General features: G+C 41.0%; 1 protein-coding gene across 4 annotated transcripts in view; it reads right to left on the bottom strand.

Moving 5' to 3' along the window:
* The window catches only part of MTUS2 (microtubule associated scaffold protein 2), a 703,857-nt gene that overhangs the window by 507,228 nt on the left and 174,246 nt on the right, over positions 1-22,383 (bottom strand). The window contains exon 1 of one of the 4 annotated variants that reach the window (XM_054446531.2): positions 12,994-13,046. The exons of the other annotated variants lie outside the window; for them this stretch is intronic. The gene's annotated coding sequence lies outside the window, so the exon portion shown is untranslated. Of the gene's footprint in view, positions 1-12,993; positions 13,047-22,383 lie in introns of those variants that run through there. 4 annotated transcript variants of the gene reach the window in all.

Genomic DNA, 22,383 nt, shown 5'->3' with positions numbered 1-22,383 from the left:
CTTTCCAGGGGAGGATTTCACCCAGAAAATAAAGAGCATTCATTCCTTGCCTATTGTGCTTAACGTTTATTTTGTTTTGTTTTTGTCTTGGATGATTTTTTTCCAAAGTGGAACTACTTACATTGCCAATTATAAAAGAAATGAATTGGCCGGGCATGGTGGCTCATACCTGTAATCCCTGCACCTTGGGAGGCTGAGGTAAGTGGATCACAAGGTCAGGAATTCGAGACCAGCCTGACAAACATGGTGAAACCCCGTCTCTACTAAAAATACAAAATTTAGCTGGGTGTGGTGGCACACACCTGTAATCCCAGCTACTCAGGAGACTGAGGCAGGAGAATCGCTTGAACCCGGGAGGCAGAGGTTGCACTGAGCCGAGATGGCACCATTGCACTCCAGCCTGGGCGACAGAGCGAGACTTTGTCTAAAAAAAAAAAGAGAAGAACGAATCTTCATCAGATATAAAAAAAAGAAAAGTAAAAATATAGTATTTTTGATTTTTTGTTTTTACACACATGGAGTAAGTTCTATAACCCCAATTTTTCACTTTGCATGTCATGTTCTTCCTCCCATATAAATACATGTAATAAACACTTTACCATGTTTAATAATCAGTTACACTATAATCTATTCACCAGTTCCCCTTATTGTCAGAGTTTAGGTTGTCTTCAGTTTTTGTCTTGTTAAATAACTTTTCACAAAAAATCAGTGAATGCACAACTTTATGGCACCCTTTACTTCCTTCAGATAAATTCCTAAAGGCAAAATCCCTGTGTTAACGGGTATGCACATTTGCATCTTCATACAGAACTTTTAAGCTCCAACATGGGTTTTTGTTTCATTTGCAAGTACTTCTCCAGTGCCTAGCAGGGCCTGGCACAGAATGAGTACTCTGTAATTATTTGTTGGATAAATACCTACTACCTTGAAGAGAAAAACATGCCACTCTTCATTCTCTCTCTCCATTTCCCCACTTCCCGCTCCATCCCTTTTCTTGAAAAACTCTTCCTAATTAGAATGATCAGAGCACCTAATTAGAATGACCATCATTCAAATTGGAACATCTTTTTCTTGCTCAGGATATTATTCTGTTTTTTACTAAAGTATAATTTATACACAGTTATCAGCATTTTTACTGTACAGTTTTGCGAGTTTTGGCATACAGTCTTGTAACTCCCACCACCTCAATTATAGTTCTATCATCTCCAAACATTCCTCCAACCCATGGCAACCAATGATCTGATTTCTGTTCCTCCAGTCTTGCTTTTCCAGAATGTCGCTTAAATGTAACCATACAGCAAGTGGGTGGCCTCTGGGTCTAGTTTCTTTCCCCTAGCACAGTGTACCTGGGAGTCATCCCAGGCACTGTGTCCATCTGTGGTTTGTTCCCTTCTATGGAGGAAGAGGAGTCCATGCAGAATGCATCTCCCATGAAGCCACACATCTCCTACCATGCTCCAGGACTTTGCTCTTGCTTCTCTAAAGAGCCATTCTCCCTGTACATGGCAGCCAGGGGAATATCTTGACAAGTTAATCAGATCAGGTCATGTTTTGGCTACAAAATCCCCACTGGCAGCCTTAACCTGGCCTGCATGGCACTGTGAAACTTCCCTCACTCTCAGCTCTAGCCACCTTTGCCTTGCTGTCGACACAGCTCTGCATGTTCCATGCCTGACTCTCCCCACTCTAACATTTTAGCCCTTCTGAGGAGGGACTTTCCTGGATGGTCCTCCTCTACCCTCAGTCACAGCCCCTTGTCATTTCTTTCCCAGCCTTTAACAGCTATTTTATGTGTTTGTTTATTGGTTCATTGTCTTCCTCTCCCAATAGAATGAAGGTAAGGATGGGTAAGTCCTGCTCACCACAGATCTCAGTGACCAGGCTAGTACTCCATACATTGTAGGCACTCAATAAATATCTGTTGAATGAATTAGTATGGTGTCATCATTAAGCCTTCCTAATTTATTTAGCTTTCTGGGTCATGCCTTGCTAAGAGTATATTAATCACTGAATGTTAGAAGTGAGAAGAAACAGATATTATTAGTTCAGCCCTCTTGTTTTATAAATGAGGAAACCACAGTCTTGAGCAACTGTGTGAATTACTCAAACTCCCACAGGTAGGCCCTGTCACAGCAGGGTGGGGCCTGGCTCCTCAGCCCCAGTCTGCTGCTTATTCCCCTTCACAGACTGCAGCCTCTGTGGAACAAGGCCTCCTGGGTTAGGGAGGCAAGAAAAGCAAGGCAACGGCTCTGAGATGGACCTGATTTACTGAGCATCGAATGGCTTAAAACACACAGTGTAAGGAGCAATAGGAAATGAAAGATAAAGAAAAGAAGAGTCCTAATCCTTGGAGAAATTGCTATCTCCTGAGGGAAAATGATATGACGTACATACAGCTAATCACTAATAAAAGCTAGACAGGGTATAATAAAATATGCCATTAAACAGAAATACAAAGTACCATGTAATCGTAAGAAAAAGACAGAAATCTCAGTTGAAGGGGTGGGGAAATGAGATCTTTGCGTCTTCCTGCAGTGTAGGTATGTGTGTGTCTGTGCACGTGTATATGTGTGTGTGTGGATAGTTTAACAAAGTATCAGGCTGGCCCCCCGTCACTTGCACACACGGAAGGGCTGTATCATTCAAGGTCTGAGCACAGGATTTGTAAATGATGCCAGAGTTACATGTCCCCTTTAACCCCAGCTACCCATTTCCTTTTTAGTTCCTTGTTATTGCCCCAGTGGTGAAGTTCTAAAGAAAATAAGCCACTGGGAAACTCAAATCTGTCAAACACTGTTTGCTCTAAAAAACGATTTCATAAGGAAAGAAGGTAAAATAATACCTAAAATAAAGCATGGGATTGACCTATGGATTTCAATTATCTGCAACCCTATCTGCTTACCAGAAAAACTGAGCGTTATCTGTTCTGGTGAAGGAAGGAAATTTTTTTAAATTTAGTTTAAAACACTGGCAGCTTCAAATGGCAACAAGAACACTGGCTTTGACCATCAAGAGTCGGTGATAAATTCTCTGCCATTACTTCATGAGACAGGTTTGAAAAGCCAACATATTGAAGATTAATATGCCATCTACAAAATAACAGATAAGATCCAAACTGCTCCAATACCAATGTAATGTGCTTCTGCTCATTAACAGAAGACTGAAAAAAGGAGACACGGGCTCCAAATGGAGAGAAAAGGAAACACACTGAATTACAGAAAAGACAATGTATTTTTCCTATAGGCATTTCAACTGGCACCTCAAGAGCTGAATCAGACAAGGTTTTTGTTGTCTTGTCACAGGAGTAGGCAACAGTGCTCTTAAAAATGGAATTCAAGTGTATGTTTGCAGGGCATGCACTTTGCCCTTCTGCAGTGGCTACTTAGCCTAGTAACTCACACCTGGTTGCTTCATAGCCTCTGCTACCTGCCTGGCACCTGAATGCAACTGAGGTTGCACACACTCTTTTTTTTTTTTTTTTTAATTGAGACGGAGTCTCGCTCTGTCACCCAGGCTGGAATGCAGTGGTGGTGCGATCTCGGCTCACTGCAACCTCCGCCTTCTGGGTTCACACCATTCTCCTGCCTCAGTCTCCCGAGTAGCTGGGACTACAGGCGCCCACCACCACACCCGGCTAATGTTTTGTATTTTTAGTGGAGATGGGGTTTCACCGTGTTAGCCAGGATGGTCTCGATCTCCTCACCTCGTGATCCGCCTGCCTCGGCCTCCCAAAGTGCTGGGATTACAGGCATGAACCACCGCGCCTGGCCTGCACCCACTCTTTTAGCATATAAGTAGTCACCTGCCTGAGTATTAATATAGCACTGTAATATTTCACTAATTTATTCCCTTCCTAATTTCTAACCACAAACGCCTTATATGAATATTCCCAACAAACCCTCTCCACTTCTTCCTTCCTACCACAAATCCGGTGGCCTTATTCTCCTCTGCAGTGTGGACACGCTGGACTGAGTAGCTGCCAGAGAATCCCAAAATCCACCTGAGCACATGGGGAGAAAAGCTAATTCCAGGGAGGGCAGCTGATTCCCGGGAGTGGGGGTGAGTCGGGTTGGTGCAAACTGAAAGGGCAGCACAGTTACTCAAGCTCCTCTGCTAGGCCACTCTCCACCGAGCTTCACCACGTGGGTTTATTTCAGAGCAGGAGGCACGCTTGAGCTGCACGCCCTTAACTCTCTTCCATACACCTTAGACTCATGGAATGGATGGAGGTGGCACAGGACCCTCCCTTATCTACGGGACTGCAGGCTATAAACCTCAGGGGTTGTCTGCTATCTGAAAGGAAGAAATAAATCATTCTAACATCATCAGAAGTGAAGTGAGGTTCACTTACAGCTCAAAAGCCTGCACCAGGTCACTTTACACAGGGCTCCTTCAAATTCCTTTTTATCCTGAAGGTGAATTTATTTTATCTTTCATCAGAAGCTCATATCCTTTCTTCTGTCAAATGAACTAGATCCCTAGAAGGATGAAGCTGAATATGTGACACCATGATGCAACCAGAAAGCAATTAAATAAATTGCACAGGTGAGTGCAAAACCCTCCAACTCAATGGAAAGGTATACACTTTCATGTCCCAGGGCCCATCATAAGACTCTATATTTTCATTAGTTAGACTTTGTAATGAACAAAGCATTTTGGATCAGCAGGCTTGGAATATCTTTAAGGAAGAGATAAGGAAATGAAAATAAATTAAAAAGGAAAAACCATATTATTCAGTTAGGAACCAACTCAGCCCAGAAACATGAAGGAAAAATAAATGATACATGCTGGGGAGAATGACTGGTTTTTCTGTTCAACTGAGATAAATGAATAAGATTGCTTTGGATAACCTGTAGTAATCCTCCAATGTTTCACCAAAGATCGAAGAAAAATAGTAAAAGATATTTATATTCCCAACAAAATTTAAGAGAGCTTTTTAAAAGAGCAGCATGTTGATGTGTGTTTGAATAGCACCCAATCTATAATGCAAGGGGGGAAAACGGTCTTGCTAGCATTTTCAGGATGGGGTTTAGGCTTCACACATCTTCACTATCAAAACAGACAATTTCTCAAAGCAACAAAAATCAAACATTCTCAAAAGCACAAACCTGAGTAAGTATGAATTTTCATGGCCATGTTTTAAATATTTAAAAATCAGTTTAGAAATTCACTGTTAAATACCCAAACACATCCATTTTCATCAAAGACTCTCAAAGAACTTTCATAGGTCTCACGCTTCTTATCTTTTAAATAAATTGTTAAAAAGCTTATTAGTCAGTTCGGTTTAGTGATTCAGTCACATCCTCTTACATGTAGGACATGTATGCATAAGTATTAGGCATGGGAAGGGGAGCAATGATGCTAATGCGTCCTCTCTGACAGGTGGTCCTGACAGCTTCCAGGGAGGCTCCTGACCCCAGGGGCGCCTCTCCCAGGGGCAGCTCTCCAGGACTGTAGCAGCAGCCCACACAGTCCTCCATCATCTGACTGCTGGGACTAGCATAGCTATACACTGACTCCCCTTCTCCTGACCAGAGAAATCTGTTTCAAGTCTACTGTTAGGCGGTCTTTCTAACTACAGTGTGAGGACAGCTCTGATGGGGGAGGAGAAACCAGGAATTCTGATCAACACAGTTTTCAGCTCTCAATGGGAGCACTCTCTGATGTCGAAAGGGATTGTGATAGAGCAAGTAAATAGGAAGAAAACCTCTCCACAGCAGTTAAAACAGAGCTTCCCAAGCATACAGACAGGCTGAGAGTGTGGTCCACATGTGGTGGCCTTCTCAACCCCAAAGGAAAGAAGGAAGGGGGTCCTAGACTAGAAAAGGCCAAAACCCTGTAGGCCAAGGACGTGTTAGGAAAGTGGCGAGAAAATGGGGACCCTTGAGATGGCAAGTCCTCTGATTAATGTGAAAAGAATAAAGTTATGCTGGACAATTATCTCAAGACTCCATTCCCCACCAAAAGCCGGATTTTGGTTCCAAGGAGGCTGGAGGAAAAGAGAGAAGAAAAAGAAGAGGAAAACTCAAGAGGTATTAAAGTAGAAAAAGATAATTTATTTAGGAAAGAGGAAGCATTCTGTGTGTGACTGTAAGTGTGTGTGTGTGTGTGTCGGTAAGCATTTTATAGCTTTTTTTTTTTTTGAGATGGAGGCTTGCTCTGTCGCCCAGGCTAGTGTGCAGTGGTGCGATCTCAGCTCACTGCAACTTCCACCTCCTGGGTTTCAGCGATTCTCCTGCCTCAGCCTCCCAAGTAGCTGGGACTACAGGCACGTGCCACCATGCCCAGCTAATTTTTATATTTTTTAGTAGAGACGGAGTTTCACCATATTGGCCAGGCTGGTCTTGAACTCCTGACTTTGTGATCTGTCCGCCTCGGCCTCCCAAAGAGCTGGGATTACAGGAGTGAGCCACCGCGCCTGGCCTTTATAGCTTTTTATCCTCCACACTCTCAACACCTACTAGAGCAAAGACATACAACACATAATATGTGGCCCTAGATTTCAATCAGCTTTTTAATGCCTGATTCTTAAATATGAATGAATAGCAAAAAATGACCAAATATGTAAGAAAGACTTTAAAAAGAAAAAACTCATTAAAAAATAAAGAAAACCTTTTTAAAAGATTTTCATTCACAACAATATATTCATTCATTTTGGAGTTTTGACATATACACAGAGAAACCATGAACACAGTTAAGATACAGAACAGTTGATAACCTCAAAAACTTCTCTCATGTTACCTCTTTGTAATCTCTATTCTCCCTGAGCCACTAGCAAATACGACCTATTCTCCATCCTTATAGTTTTGCCTTTTCCAGAATGTCATATCAATATAACCAAACAACATGTAGCCTTTCAAGTCTGGCTTCTTTCATTTTTAATATGGATAAACCTAGATTATATTATTAATATTATTGATATATCATTAATAAAAGTAGTTGGATATATTTATTATAGTTAATAGTAATAGTGTACAATACATATTGCATTCAAGGTTCATCCATATTGTCACATGTACCAATAGTTTGTTCCTCTTTATTGCTGAGTAGTATTCCATTATATGGCTGTACCATAGATTGTGTATTTCCCACTTGAAAGACAGGAGAAAATATTTTTAAATTCTAATTAATTTTTTCAGAGAGATAAGAGTGTCCATAAAACAAGTATAGGGTGCTATAGAAAGAGACAGTCAGGGAATAAATAGGTGCTTACAGAAATAAGAAATATGACAATTACAATGTAAAAATCAAAGAAGGCATTAAAGTCAGGGAACTCTCTCAGAAATTAGAACCCCCCTCCAAAAAAAAAAGAAACTAAGAGAGAAAAGATTAAATAATTAGAGGATCAACCTAGGAGCTCTAAATTCTAACAGATACGCAGAAAAAAAAAAGAAGAAGAAGAATGGAGAAAACAAAAGGAGAAAATTACCAGGGAAACAAAACAAGAATATTTTCAACACTGAGAAACACAAGTCTCCCAATTAAAAGGGCCCACCAAAAGTCTAGGAAAAAAAACTGCAATATGCAAAGCACAGCATCAAGTAATTCCAGTGTCCTAGGAACAAATGGAAAGCCCTAAATCCTCAAAAGACTTAAAATAAATCACATATAAAAGGAATCACACTGGCAACGGATTTCTGAACAGTAAAAGCGAGTATTTGGTAACACCACAAGAAAAAATGATTTCCACCTAGAACTCTTTATCTTGCTAAACTATCAAATCAAGGGTGAATACAGAATAAATACATTTTCAAGCATGCAAAAATTCAAATATATGTATATTCCCCAAACCTCTAAAGAATATGCTTCTGCAAAATGACTATGTAAATGAAGAAGACCGGGGAGCCAGGACAGATGAACCAAAAGGAAATGGGTGGTGGCCAGGCCCAGAGATGAAACGGTTCAGATTGGAACAGAAAGAGAGAAGACGGTGGAAAGCAGATCCAGCGAGAAAAACAAAACTGATGGTCCTAATGTGCTTGGATGATTGCATTTATTAAGTGTTCCACAGGGTTTTGGAACTCTTCTCTAAGTGACAGGGAGGATGTTTCTTCCTTGTTTGTCTCTCTAAGATAAAGAAAGCTTCCAGAGGCAAGCCCTGCAGGCTTTTCCCCCCAGGGCAGGAGATGGGGCTCTGGTGACTGACTTGGCACAATCAGGAGTTACTGAATCAAGTGGCAAAGGGGCGAACATCACAACAAAATCAGAGTTCAGCCAGCAATGAGAAAGAGAAAATGGCTATTGGGCAGCAATTAGCAATACCAGCCTCATGTGGCACTTACTAACTCCAGTAGGTGGGAAGTTTCATGACAAAAGAAACCAATCATCACGGTACATTAATAAGAATATCAACAAATTACAAATAATAATCATATATGGTTGACCCCTGAACAATGTGGGAGATAGGGGCACCAACCCTGTGCTGTTGAAAATCCACAAATAACTTTTGATTCCCCCAAAACTTAACTATTAATAGCCTGCTGCTGAGCAGAAGCCTTACGGATAACATAAACAGTTGATTACCATATATTTTGTATGTGCGTTATATATTGTGTTATTACAATAAAGTAAAGCGAGAGGGAAAGAAAATGTTATTAAGAAAACCCCAAGGAAGAAAAAATATGTTTACTATTCATTAAATGGAAGTGGATCATCACAAAGGTCTTCATCCTCGTCATCTTCACATTGAGTAGGCTGAGGAGGAGGAGAAAGAGGAGTGATTGGTCTTGTTGTCTCAGGAGTGGCGGAGGCAGAAGAAAATGCAAATAAGTTTAAGTAGACTCACAGTTAAAGTAAATAGTTACTGCTAATTTACCCAAATTTTGGAAGTCTGAAGAAAGGGATATGTTTAGTAAGAATACGCAGTAAGACATCTGAATTCTCCACTGCTGTAATGATAAATATCCAAAAGTGATGAAATCAAAAGATAGAAACAGAGCATCTTCTTAGAATGGTGGACCTGGGTATCAGAAGAATCAGTGAAGTTATTTGATATCTGTTGCCTCTGGGGAGTAGGAGTTGAAATGGGAGGGATGGGCAGACAGAGGACTGCAATTTCTTATAATAAGCCTTTTATCACTATAACAGAAATCCAAAAATTTAAAACCACTGTTTTCTTATGACATAATTAAAGAAAACTATAGCAAAGTGTGAAGGTTTAGATAATTTTCATGAAGGATTAAAGCTACAAACTCATTTAAAAAATCTACCTTGTGATTTTCCAAGTTTAAATTGAAATTTTAAGTTCAAGGAATCTAAGAGGATCACTGTATTGGATGCCTAGGAACACAACAGATTGGATGTTCTTGCTGAAATAACAGGACATCTGAACTTGAAGCTGAATCAGTGGGAGGAAAGATGCATATTTCTTGTGTGTTCACAGACCAGCAGACCCCAGATTCACCAGGGGTTGAGCAGGCAGATGAGACCGCATCCCCTCCTGTTCCTGAGTTCAATGGATGAAGGATTTCCAAGAAAAGCTGAGCTACTTTAAATCGCAGCATCAGAAGAGAGTCACAGATTTAAAGATTGTCCAGTTGCCTGTGGAATGGCAACTCAGGATGTTTCTGAATTATCCAGCATGTTCTATCAGGTAGTGTGCTCCCTAGAAGACACAGCCCTCCTGTCACAAAGAAATACAAAAACAAACAAACAAACAAACAAAAACCTGCCTATTGTCAGGCCTCTCAGGATGCCTTCACAATGGCTACCATCCATACAAAGCAGAGGCAAAGGAGGTGCTGGAATGTGGCACCCTCTGCTTTGGATCACAGTTCTGTCATCCTGTGGCTATGTGGTAACTCACTAATCTCATCCTGTGTCCTTATCAGCATTCGAATGGACCTAAAAATAGAGGCTTGTAGCTTTGTTGGGAGGACTAGGAAAAAATGTATATAACACACTTATTCCATAGGGGGGTTATTAAATAAATGGAGTATATATTATGTCACTGCATTAAAAAAATATATGTTCAGATTCATTGCTATGTACCTTGTTGATTGGGCCACAGAAAGGAGTAATGCCCAGAGATGTAAGAACGAGTTTTGTTGTTGTTTGTTTGTATGTGTTCCTAACAGCATCTGGTGCAGAGTGCTCTGTGCCTGCAACTAAACTTTTGCAGCACCTGGGAAGATCCTCCATTGGTACCTCACCCTTCATCTGCCCACTCTCAACCCCAGCTTACAGCTGCTCCACGTCCACCTACCTTCTGGTTTTGCCCTACTCTCCTCTCCAGGAACTTGCACAGCCCCTCCATACAAGAGAAATATTTAGTCTCTGTTCTAGAAACCAAATCCCTACATAGTAAGGGACTGGTGAAAGTGTCTGAGTCAGAACTGCATCTTTAAAAGAGCTAGCTACAATCAGATAAGAAAAGAATTGTTACAATGGGCCATCTGCCAGAACATGGAAATAGTTTCATCTTCAAAACTCAAACAGCAATACTATTCCTTTTCAACATTACATCCATGAAGCATATTCCTAGAGAGCAGATTCTGCGTTCAGCAGAGCCTCACAAGACACAGAAGCACTTTGGTGCAGACTATGTCCTAGGTTAACAATACCAGGTTAATTTTTGTGAGGAAGAAGCAGGTTTGTAAGATACTGGTATCATTACTAAAGAATAACAACAGATGAAAATGTGCCTGGTTCACATGTGCTAAAGTCAGTACGGAGTTCCCTACTTCCTTGTGTCCAAGACCACGGCTGCACTTTCTCTGCCTGTGCCGCGCTTACAGCACTTACGCCTTTCTATCCTTACTGCCCACGGTTATATCCGTATATGCTTCCTCCTGACTCCTCTCCACCCTACTTTGTTCCCAAGACTTGGCTGCTCTAGAGGGCAGGGTCCTTGTCATTTAGCATCTGCAGATCCCTTTCTGTACCAGAACTTCATACAACAGACACTCAACAGAATTTTGCCAAGTTCATAGATAAATCATCATTTCTGATTTGGAGATGGGCAAACACTGGGATCAAAGCCCTGTTTGTGAGTTCTTGCCCCTCTCTAGCTGCTGGGCCAACACTACTTCCCCAGAGAACTCCCAAGCCCCTCTCTGGCCCACAGAAACCTGTGTGGGGCCCTCGACCATAATGCTGGTGGCTGAGTACTCATCACTGTCCACAGGAGCTCTGCTGCCAAAACTAGGTCCACTCACTCACCCTATGTACATTAAGCATTGACTTGATGGCAGAAGTGGCCGGGGTTGTAGGAACAAAGACATGCTAAGACAAGAATCCTACTGCAGAAAGGGGTCTGTGAGCCCATGCTGATCTCCATGGCCTCATTGGCTGCACCATGGCAGGCACGAGGTGTTGGGGAAGTCCCTCTAGAGAGAAGCCCTGAAGTCCTCCTTTGCTCTGCAGAACCTGCTCATCAAGAACTGGACAACTGCACTCCTCTGAATTCCTGTGCATTTTATTTATTCCCTTCCCATGATCCTGATCACTTTCTACCTTGTACAACTATTCGCTACAGGCTTATCTGTTCTTCTGTACTAGGCTTCCAGCTCCTTCAGACGAGGATCCCAGCCCAGCTCACCTCCATAACCTTCATAACACCCAGCAAAGGGCCTCACCCACGGCAGGTTCTCAGTTTGTATATGCTGAAAGAAACATGCTTGTTTAGTAGGCATCAGAAATTAAAACCCATCACATTCTAGCAAACTATTATTGATTTAAATTTTTCTGGCAAGCTAAACTAACATGCAAAAATATTATATTGGGCAACTTCTGATGATACAGATAGTCTGGAAACTACAAAGTGTTGCTTTTCATTACACGAAAGATCCATGTTTTCTTCTCATTTTTGCCTGCTTTGTTGTCAAGGTAATAAATCCCATACTTCAAGAATCTATGTTACAAACATTCATTTAAAGACCAGAATTGTAAAAAGGTTTGTCTATTATATAAATAAGCATTTCATGAATACAATTACTCATTGGGAGTATTTTGAATATATAATACTATAGAGAATGCTGTAGGCCAAGACTTTCAAACTCAATTCAATGAGTCACAGCCAGCATTTTTTTAAATGAGAATATATATAAACTATCAGTTTATTACATTTTCATGGATGAGAATTGTTTTCTGAAATCTTTTTCAGTTAATAAATGTACGTGCACGCATGCGTGCACACATACATGTACATGCCCATATATCCTTTCTGAGTTGCAGACAGAAAATATCAAAGCCACATTGTAGAATTATTTGTCATTGTTTCTGGCTGACAGGAACCAAACCAACTTCCTACTTTTGGGTAATTCTGTGTGGTCAGTCCTGGCGGAGGCAGGAAACCTACACTCCATAAAAGTAGCAAAATGTGGGAGCTCCTCACCCGTTCTTTCCCCTGGGAAAGTGCGCCAGTGTTGGCTAAATGGGTGCTCTTACTTGGGCCTTTGAATCTGAAACACATGACATGAAGACTATGATGATGGTGAGACTAGAGGAGAGACAGCACCTGTTAGCAGCAGCTGCAACCAAGAGTGGCAGCAGAGCCATCCACAGAGGCTGTGCCGGGCCGCAGGAGCACTCTGCCTAGTTTGTTCCCACTGCCCATGCCCAGCGCTCCCTTGCTCTTGTCCATCACGCAGGTATCATCCATGGCCTTCCTTTTCTGCACAAAGTGACCAGAGAAGACTTCTCTTGCTCACAACCAAAAATATCATGCTAAGGAGTCTGGCCCCTGTTCTGTAGGAAATGGGAAAACACTGCATATTTTTAAACAAGAAGAATGACATCTGGTGAGACAGTATTAGACATGTTGAATTAGAGACCAGAAACAGTTGGGGCAAAATAAATAGCTGGCCCAGACCAGGACTTGAATTAGGACACAAAGTGTTCAAGAGAAATCCCACTAACGTGCCTGAACTACATTTAAAAGGGGAAGAAGCGTATAGGAGAGGGAATTCAAGACTATAAGCTGAAAAGATCCAGTGAGGCTAGCACAGAGCGTGGCTAAGGGCATGGACTCCCTGGACTTGAATCCAGACTTACCAGCTGGATGCACTTGAGCTGGTTACTTGATCTATCTGTGCCTCAGTTCTGCCATCTGTAAAATGGGAACAATGATAGTACTTTACTCACAGAGTTGCTTCATGAAAACTAAATCAGTTAATTTATGCAAAAGGCTTAGAAGTGTTAGGCACACAGTAAGCAGCATGTAACTGTTTCTTAAATTAAAACATTAAAAAAAAAAAAGCCCCATCCATTCCAATCTCTATAGCAAAGCTGTTGCTTAGGGTTTAACTTGGGGCATGAACTCTCAGTGTGTTGCTCTTCTTGAACTATTTTAACTGTACTTTTAGTTGTTTATAGTTCTATAGGGAAAGGCTTTCACAATAGGGTTGGTGCGTAATTTGAGTCTAATCTTTGCATATCTTACATTGCTATTCATGAATTTATCCACTGCTAAAGTTCAATGGTGCTCTATTACCTAGCATCACTGGGGAACTAAGTGCACCAGATAAACTGATTTTCTAGCAACTGAAGCATATTTAAGAGCCAGTGCACTTTAAAGTTTGAATTATGTTAGGAGGGAGTTTGTAAAATGTACTGTAGAATTCTCTAGTTTCTGAAAGAGCACATCAAAAGTAATCTAATATTTTCATGGTGACTTAAGGTGATCATTTTGAACACTGGTCACTGAACTCAGCATGACGATCTAACGGAGGAATTAACTGCTATGATTTAAAGATCTGTTTGCTCCTAAACTATTTGCTCAAATATGACTGTATGAAAGCCCTTGCATCTCACTTTTTACTTTAATTTTCCCTGCATCTGTCCCTGCTATTAACTGTTACATCCTGCAGCTATCACTATTTCTGCTTCAGAATAGAACTTTTCCTATTTTCGTATCATCTGAAACCAGTTTGTAATAGATAATCAAATTCTGTATAAATTGAAAAGCATATAGTATAGAGTATATATGGGTATATAGTGTATCAATTGTGGTATAAGCAGGAAACACCAGCCAAGAGCAGAAAACGTATACCGTACATTTTGGGAAATCCACTTAGCCTACCTTCTAAAAACTGTTCCCAGATGTTTACTATTAAGACACCTGAGGCTGCCAAAGAACACGGTCATTTTGCTGAGTGATGAGTGACAGCTGAAGTGAAGAAAGGTAGGCTCTCCCTAAGCCCCAGACGTATGTATAATACAGCCCACTCAATATCTTCACTGCATTCATTTCCTATAACTGCTGTAACAAATTACAACTTACTGGCTCAAGACAACACGAATTTATTATCTTGCAGTTCTGGAGGTCAGAAGTTCAAGATGGGTCTTAAAAAACAAAAGTCATGGCATTGGCAGGGCCGCATTCTTTGTGGACACTCCAGGAAGAATCCATTTCCATGCCTCTTCCAACCAGAAGCTGGAGAAATGTATCTCACAAAATGTGAGATACAGAGGCCACCTGCATGCTTAGCTGTGGCCCCTTCCTTCTACTTCAAAGCACGTCATTCCAGCTTCTGTTTTGATCATTACATCTCCTCCTCTGACTTTGACATTCCTCCCTCCCTCTTACAAGGACCCTTGTGATTTCACTGGACCTACTCAGATAATCCAGGATAATCTCTCCAACTCAATATCCTTACCTTAATCACATGTGCAAAGTCCCTTCTGCCATATGAGGGAACATATTCACAGGTTCCAGGGACTGGGACATGGACATTTTAGGGGGGCCACTGTTCTGCCTGCCACATCTGCATAGATGTTGAACAGATCTCAAGCTTAACTTGCACAAAGCTAAACTGCTGATATTTCTGCTCACTCCCACCACCTCTGTCCAAACCTGCTCTACCCATATCTGCCTGCATTTCAGTTGATGGCAAGCTCATCCTTCCATTTGCTCAGAGCAAATAGCCTGGAGTCACTCCTGACTCCTCCTTTTCTCTCGCATTCCACATGCAACTTGTCATCAAGTTCTGTCAGGTATCTTTTTAAAAACAGATCCAGCATCTGACTACTTCTCCCAACCTCCATAGCCACCACCATCAAAGCCACCATCTTTCCTCAGTGAGATACCTGGAACAATGTCCCAGATCCCATCCTGTGGTTTATTATGAACCCGACAGCCAGAAAGATCTTTTTAAAACTGGAAATTAGATCATATCACTCCTCTCTTCAAGACCCTCCAGTGGCTCTTCAGCTCACTGAGAATAAAAGCCAAAGTTCTTATGAGAAGCATCCCAGCAAAAAGGGCAAGAAAGAGCAGTTTTCCAGGAACTGAATGCTGCTCAGTGTGGCCTGAATAATGACTGTGAGAGGGAATGAGAGATAAGCATGTGCATATGGGCAAGGGCTGGCACCCTCCCTACATTAAATAGCCTGATCCTATCCTAAGGACTGTAGAAAGCTGCTGACAAGTGTTCAGTGGAACTGGGGAACAACCATCTCTGCACTTTGGGAACAGAGCTCTGGCTGCAGCCTGAGGACAGGTTAGAGTGGGCCAGGTAGAAGGAAGGAGAAGGACTGGGAGGCTATTGGAGGTATGCAATAAAGAGAAGACAATGGCAGCAGAGGGAAAGGAGAGTAAAAATATTTGTGGCTATTTAGGAGGGAGAAGTGGCAAAACTTAGTGATGGCTCAGATGTGAGGTCAAGGGTGATATCCAGGTCCTAACTTAAGTGAATGGACCTGATACATTTAAAGTGCTAAAAGAAAAACACTCTCGGCCAGGCACAGTGGCTCATGCTTGTAATCCTAACACTTTGGGAAGCCGAGGTGGGTGGATCACCTGAGGTCAGGAGTTCGAGACCAGCCTGGCCAACATGGCGAAGCCCTGTTTCTACCAAAACTACAAAAAAAATTACCCGGGTGTGGTGGCGTGCACCTATAATCCCAGGTATTTGGGAGGCTGAGGCAAGAGAATTGCTTAAACCCAGGGGGCGGAGGTTGCAGTGAGCTGAGATCACGCCACTGCACTCCAGCCTGGAAAACAAGAATGAAACTCCAACTCAATAAAAAAGAAAAAAAAAGAAAAAACCACTGTCAACCAAGAATCCTATGGCCAGCAAAACTATCCTTCAAAAGTGAGAAGAAAATTAAGACATTCCCAGATAAACAAAAGTCAAAGAATTTCATTACCACTATACCTGCCATGCAAGAAATGCTAAAAGTAGTACAACTGCTATGGAAACCAGTATGGAGATTTCTCAAAAAACTAAAAATAGAATTACCATATGATCCTCCAATTCTACTACTGGGTATACACCCAAAGGATGAAAGTAATACGTCAAAAACATATCTACATTCCCAAGTTTACTGCAGTGCTATTCACAGTAATCAAGGCATGAAATCGACCTAGGTATCCATCAACAGATATATGGATACAGAAAATGTGGTAGATATACACAATGGAATACTATGCAGCTATTAAAAAGAATGAAATACTGTCATTTGCAACAACATGAATGAACCTGGAGGACATTATGTTAAGTGAAGTAAGCCAAACACATAAAGACAAATACCACATTATGTCACTCATATATGGAATCTAAAAAAGTTGGTCTCATAGCAATAGAGAGTAAAATAGTGGTTACCAGAGGCTGGGGGGGGATAGGACAGAAGAGGATGAGGAGAAGCTTAGTCAATGGTACAAAGTTACGGTTAGGAGGAATAAGTTCTGATTTCTATTGCACAGTAGGGTGACTATAGTTAACAATAATACAATGTATATTACAAAATAGCTAGAAGAGAGAATTTTGAATCTTCTCACTACAAAGAAATGACAAATGTTTGTGACTGATTCGCTAATTGTCCTGATTTAATCATTACACAATTATGCACATATTGAAATATCACATGGTACTCCATAAATATGTATATTATTTGTCAATTAAAAGTAAAACTTTCAAGAATTAAATAAATAAATGTAAGCCCTGTGAAAACCACAAAGAAACAAACTATGTCCCTGTCTGACAGCTTGGAAGAGAGTAGTGGTTCTCCCAGCACGCAGCTTGAGATCTGAGAACAGGCAGACTGCCTTCTCAAGTGGGTCCCTGACGCCCAAGTAGCCTAACTGGGAGGCACCCCCCAGTAGGGGCGGACTGACACCTCACACGGTCGGGTACACCTCTGAGACAAAACTTCCAGAGGAACGATCAGGCAGCAGCATTTGTGGTTCACCAATATCCGCTGTTCTGCAGCCACCGCTGCTGATACCCAGGCAAACAGGGTCTGGAGTGGACCTCCAGTAAACTCCAACAGACCTGCAGCTGAGGGTCCTGACTGTTACAAGGAAAACTAATAAACAGAAAGGACATCCACATCAAAAACCCATCTGTACGTCACCATCATCAAAGACCAAAGGTAGACAAAACCACAAAGATGAGGAAAAAACAGAACAGAAAAACCGGAAACTCTAAAAATCAGAGCGCCTCTCCTCCTCCAAAGGAATGCAGCTCCTCATCAGCAACGGAACAAAGCTGGATGGAGCATGACTTTGACGAATTCAGAGAAGAAGGCTTCAGAAGATGAAACTACTCCGAGCTAAAGGACGAAGTTTGAACCAATGGCAAAGAAGTTAAAAACTTTGAAAAAAAATAGACGAATAGATAACTAGAATAACCAATGCAGAGAAGTCCTTAACGGACCAGATGGAGCTGAAAACCATGGCACGAGAACTACATGACAAATGCACAAGCCTCAGTAACTGATGCGATCAACTGTAACAAACGGTATCAGTGATGAAAGACGAAATGAGTGAAATGAAGCGTGAAGAGAAGTTTAGAGAAAAAAGAATAAAAAGAAACGAACAAAGCCTGCAAGAAATAAGGGACTATGTGAAAAGACCAAATCTACGTCTGATTTGTATACCTGAAAGTGACGGGGAGAATGGAACCAAGTTGGAAAACACTCTGCACGATATTATCCAGGAGAACTTCCCCAATCTAGCAAGGCAGGCCAACATTCAGATTCAGGAAATACAGAGAACACCACAAAGATACTCCTCGAGAAGAGCAACTCCAAGACACATAATTGTCAGATTCACCAAAGTTGAAATGAAGGAAAAAATGTTAAGGGCAGCCAGAGAGAAAGGTCGGGTTACCCACAAAGGGAAACCCATCAGACTAACAAGCTGATATCTCGGCAGAAACTCTACAAGCCAGAAGAGAGTGGCGGCCTATATTCAACATTCTTAAAAAAAGAATTTTCAACCCAGAATTTCATATCCTGCCAAACTAAGCTTCATAAGTGAAGGAGAAATAAGATATTTTACAGACAAGCAAATGCTGAGAGATTTTGTCATCACCAGGCCTGCCCTAAAAGAGCTCCTAAAGGAAGCACTAAACATGGAAAGGAACAACTGGTAGCAGCCACTGCAAAAACATGCCAAATTGTAAAGAATATCAAGACTAGGAAGAAACTACATCAACTAACGAGCAAAATAACCAGCTAACATCATAATGACAGGATCAAATTCACACATAACAATACTAACCTTAAATGTAAATGGACTAAATGCTCCAATTAAAAGGCACAGACTGGCAAACTGGATAAAGAATCAAGACCCATCAGCGTGCTGTATTCAGGAAACCCATCTCACATGCAGAGAAACACACAGGCTCAAAATAAAGGGATGGAGGAAGATTTACCAAGCAAATGGAAAACAAAAAAAGGCAGGGGTTGCAATCCTAGTCTCTGATAAAAAACAGACTTTAAACCAACAAAGATCAAAAGAGACAAAGAAGGCCATTACATAATGGTAAAGGGATCAATTCAACAAGAAGAGCTAATTATCTTAAACATATATGCACCCAATACAGGAGCACCCAGATTCATAAAGCAAGTCCTGAGTGACCTACAAAGAGACTTAGCCTCCCACACAATAATAATGGGAGACTTCAACACCCCACTGTCAACATTAGACAGATCAAAGAGACAGAAAGTTAACAAGGATATCCAGGAATTGAACTCAGCTCTGCAGCAAGTGGGCCTAATAGACATCTACAGAACTCTCCACCCCAAATCAACAGAATATATATTTTTTTCAGCACCACACCACACCTATTCCAAAACTGACCACATAGTTGGAAGTAAAGCACTCCTCAGCAAATGTAAAAGAACAGAAATCATAACAAACTGTCTCTCAGACCACAGTGCAATCAAACTAGAACTCAGGATTAACAAACTCACTCAAAACCGCTCAACTACAGGGAAACTGAACAACCTGCTCCTGAATGAATACTGGGTACATAACGAAATGAAGGCAGAAATAAAGATGTTCTTTGAAACCAACAAGAACAAAGACACAACATACCAGAATCTCTGGGACACATTCAAAGCAGTGTGTAGAGGGAAATTTATACCACTAAATACCCAAAAGAGAAACCAGGAAAGATCTAAAATTGACACCCTAACATCACAATTCAAAGAACTAGAGAAGCAAGAACAAACACATTCAAAAGCTAGCAGAAGGCAAGAAATAACTAAGATCAGAGCAGAACTGAAGGAAATAGAGACACAAAAAACCCTTCAAAAAATTAATGAATCCAGGAGCTGCATTTTTGAAAAGATCAACAAAATTGATAGACTGCTAGCAAGACTAATAAAGAAGAAAATAGAGAAGAATCAAATAGACGCAATAAAAAATGACAAAGGGGATATCACCACCGATCCCACAGAAATACAAACTACCATCAGAGAATACTACAAACACCTCTATGCAAATAAACTAGAAAATCTAGAAGAAATGGATAAATTCCTCGACACATACACTCTCCCAAGACTAAACCAGGAAGAAGTTGAATCTCTGAATAGACCAATAACAGGCTCTGAAATTGAGGCAATAATTAATAGCTTAACAACCAAAAACAGTCCAGGACCAGATGGATTCACAGCCGAATTCTACCAGAGGTACAAGGAGGAGCTGGTACCATTCTGTCTGAAACTATTCCAATCAATAGAAAAAGAGGGAATCCTCCCTAACTCATTTTATGAGGCCAGCATCATCCTGATACCAAACCCTGGCAGAGACACAACCAAAAAAGAGAATTTTAGACCAATATCCTTAATGAACATTGATGCAAAAATCCTCAATAAAATACTGGCAAACAGAATCCAGCAGCACATCAAAAAGCTTATCCACCATGATCAAGTGGGCTTCATCCCTGGGATGCAAGGCTGGTTCAACATATGAAAATCAATAAATGTAATCCAGCATATAAACAGAACCAAAGACAAAAACCACATGATTATCTCAATAGATGCAGAAAAGGCCTGTGACAAAATTTAACAACCTTCATGCTAAAAACTCTCAATAAATTAGGTATTGATGGGACGTATCTCAAAATAATAAGAGCTATCTATGACAAACCCACAGTCAATATCATACTGAATGGGCAAAAACTGGAAGCATTCCCTTTGAAAACTGGCACAAGACAGGGATGCCCTCTCTCACCACTCCTATTCAACATAGTGTTGGAAGTTCTGGCCAGGGCAATCAGGCAGGAGAAGGAAATAAAAGGTATTCAATTAGGAAAAGAGGAAGTCAAATTGTCCCTGTTTGCAGATGACATGATTGTATATCTAGAAAATCCCATCATCTCAGCCCAAAATCTCCTTAAGCTGATCAGCAACTTCAGCAAAGTCTCAGGATACAAAATCAATGTGCAAAAATCACAAGCATTCTTATACACCAATAACAGAAAAACAGAGAGCCAAATCATGAGTGAACTCCCATTCACAATTGCTTCAAAGAGAATAAAACACCTAGGAATCCAACTTACAAGGGACGTGAAGGACCTCTTCAAGGAGAACTACAAACCACTGCTCAATGAAATAAAAGAGGATACAAACAAATGGAAGAACATTCCATGCTCATGGGTAGGAAGAATCAATACCATGAAAATGGCCATACTGCTCAAGGTAATTTATAGATTCAATGCCATCCCCATCAAGCTACCAATGACTTTCTTCACAGAATTGGAAAAAGCTACTTTAAAGTTCACATGGAACCAAAAAAGAGCCCACATTGCCAAGTCAATCCTAAGCCAAATGAACAAAGCTGGAGGCATCACGCTACCTGACTTCAAACTATACTACAAGGCTACAGTAACCAAAACAGCATGGTACTGGTACCAAAACAGAGATATAGACCAATGGAACAGAACAGAGCCCTCAGAAATTATGCTGCATATCTACAACTATCTGATCTTTGACAAACCTGACGAAAACAAGAAATGGGGAAATGATTCCCTATTTAATAAATGGTGCTGGGAAAACTGGCTAGCCATATGTAGAAAGCTGAAACTGGATCCCTTCCTTACATCTTATACAAAAATTAATTCAAGATGGATTAAAGACTTAAATGTTAGACCTAAAACCATAAAAACCCTAGAAGAAAACCTAGGCAATACCATTCAGGACACAGGCATGGGCAAGGACTTCATGTCTAAAACATCAAAAGCAATGGCAACAAAAGCCGAAATTGACAAATGGGATCTAATTAAACTAAAGAGCTTCTGCACAGCAAAAGAAACTACCATCAGAGTGAACAGGCAACTTACAGAATGGGAGAAAATTTCTGCAACCTACTCATCTGACAAAGGGCTAATATCCAGAATCTACAATGAACTCAAACAAATTTACAAGAAGAAAACAAACAACCCCATCAAAAAGTGGGCGAAGGATATGAACAGACATTTCTCAAAAGAAGACATTTATGCAGCCAAAAGACACATGAAAAAATGCTCATCATCACTGGCCATCAGGGAAATACAAATCAAAACCACAATGAGATACCATCTCACACCAGTTAGAATGGCCATCATTAAAAAGTCAGGAAACAACAGGTGTTGGAGAGGATGTGGAGAAATAGGAACACTTTTACACTGTTGGTGGGACTGTAAACTAGTTCAACCATTGTGGAAGGTGGTGTGGCAATTCCTCAGGGATTTAGAACTAGAAATACCATTTGACCCAGCCATCCCATTACTGGGTATGTACCCAAAGGACTATAAATCATGCTGTTATAAAGACACATGCACACGTATGTTTATTGTGGCACTATTCACAATAGCAAATACTTGGAACCAACCCAAATATCCAACAATGATAGACTGGATTAAGAAAATGTGGCACATATACACCATGGAATACTATGCAGCCATAAAAAATGATGAGTTCATGTCCTTTGTAGGGACATGGATGAAGCTGGAAACCATCATTCTCAGCAAACTATTTCAAGGACAAAAAAACCAAACACTGCATGTTCTCACTCATAGGTGGGAATTGAACAATGAGAACACATGGGCACAGGAAGGGGAACATCACACACTGGGGACTGTTGTGGGGTGTGGGGAAGGGGGAGGAATAGCATTAGGAGATATACCTAATGCTAAATGAGGAGTTAATGGGTGCAGCACACCAACATGGCAT

This window comes from Pongo pygmaeus, chromosome 14 (genome assembly GCF_028885625.2).
Source record: "Pongo pygmaeus isolate AG05252 chromosome 14, NHGRI_mPonPyg2-v2.0_pri, whole genome shotgun sequence".
Lineage (NCBI taxonomy): Eukaryota > Metazoa > Chordata > Mammalia > Primates > Hominidae > Pongo > Pongo pygmaeus.
The sequence above is the reverse complement of the archived record's forward strand: the minus strand, read 5'-3'. Positions and strand labels throughout refer to the sequence as shown.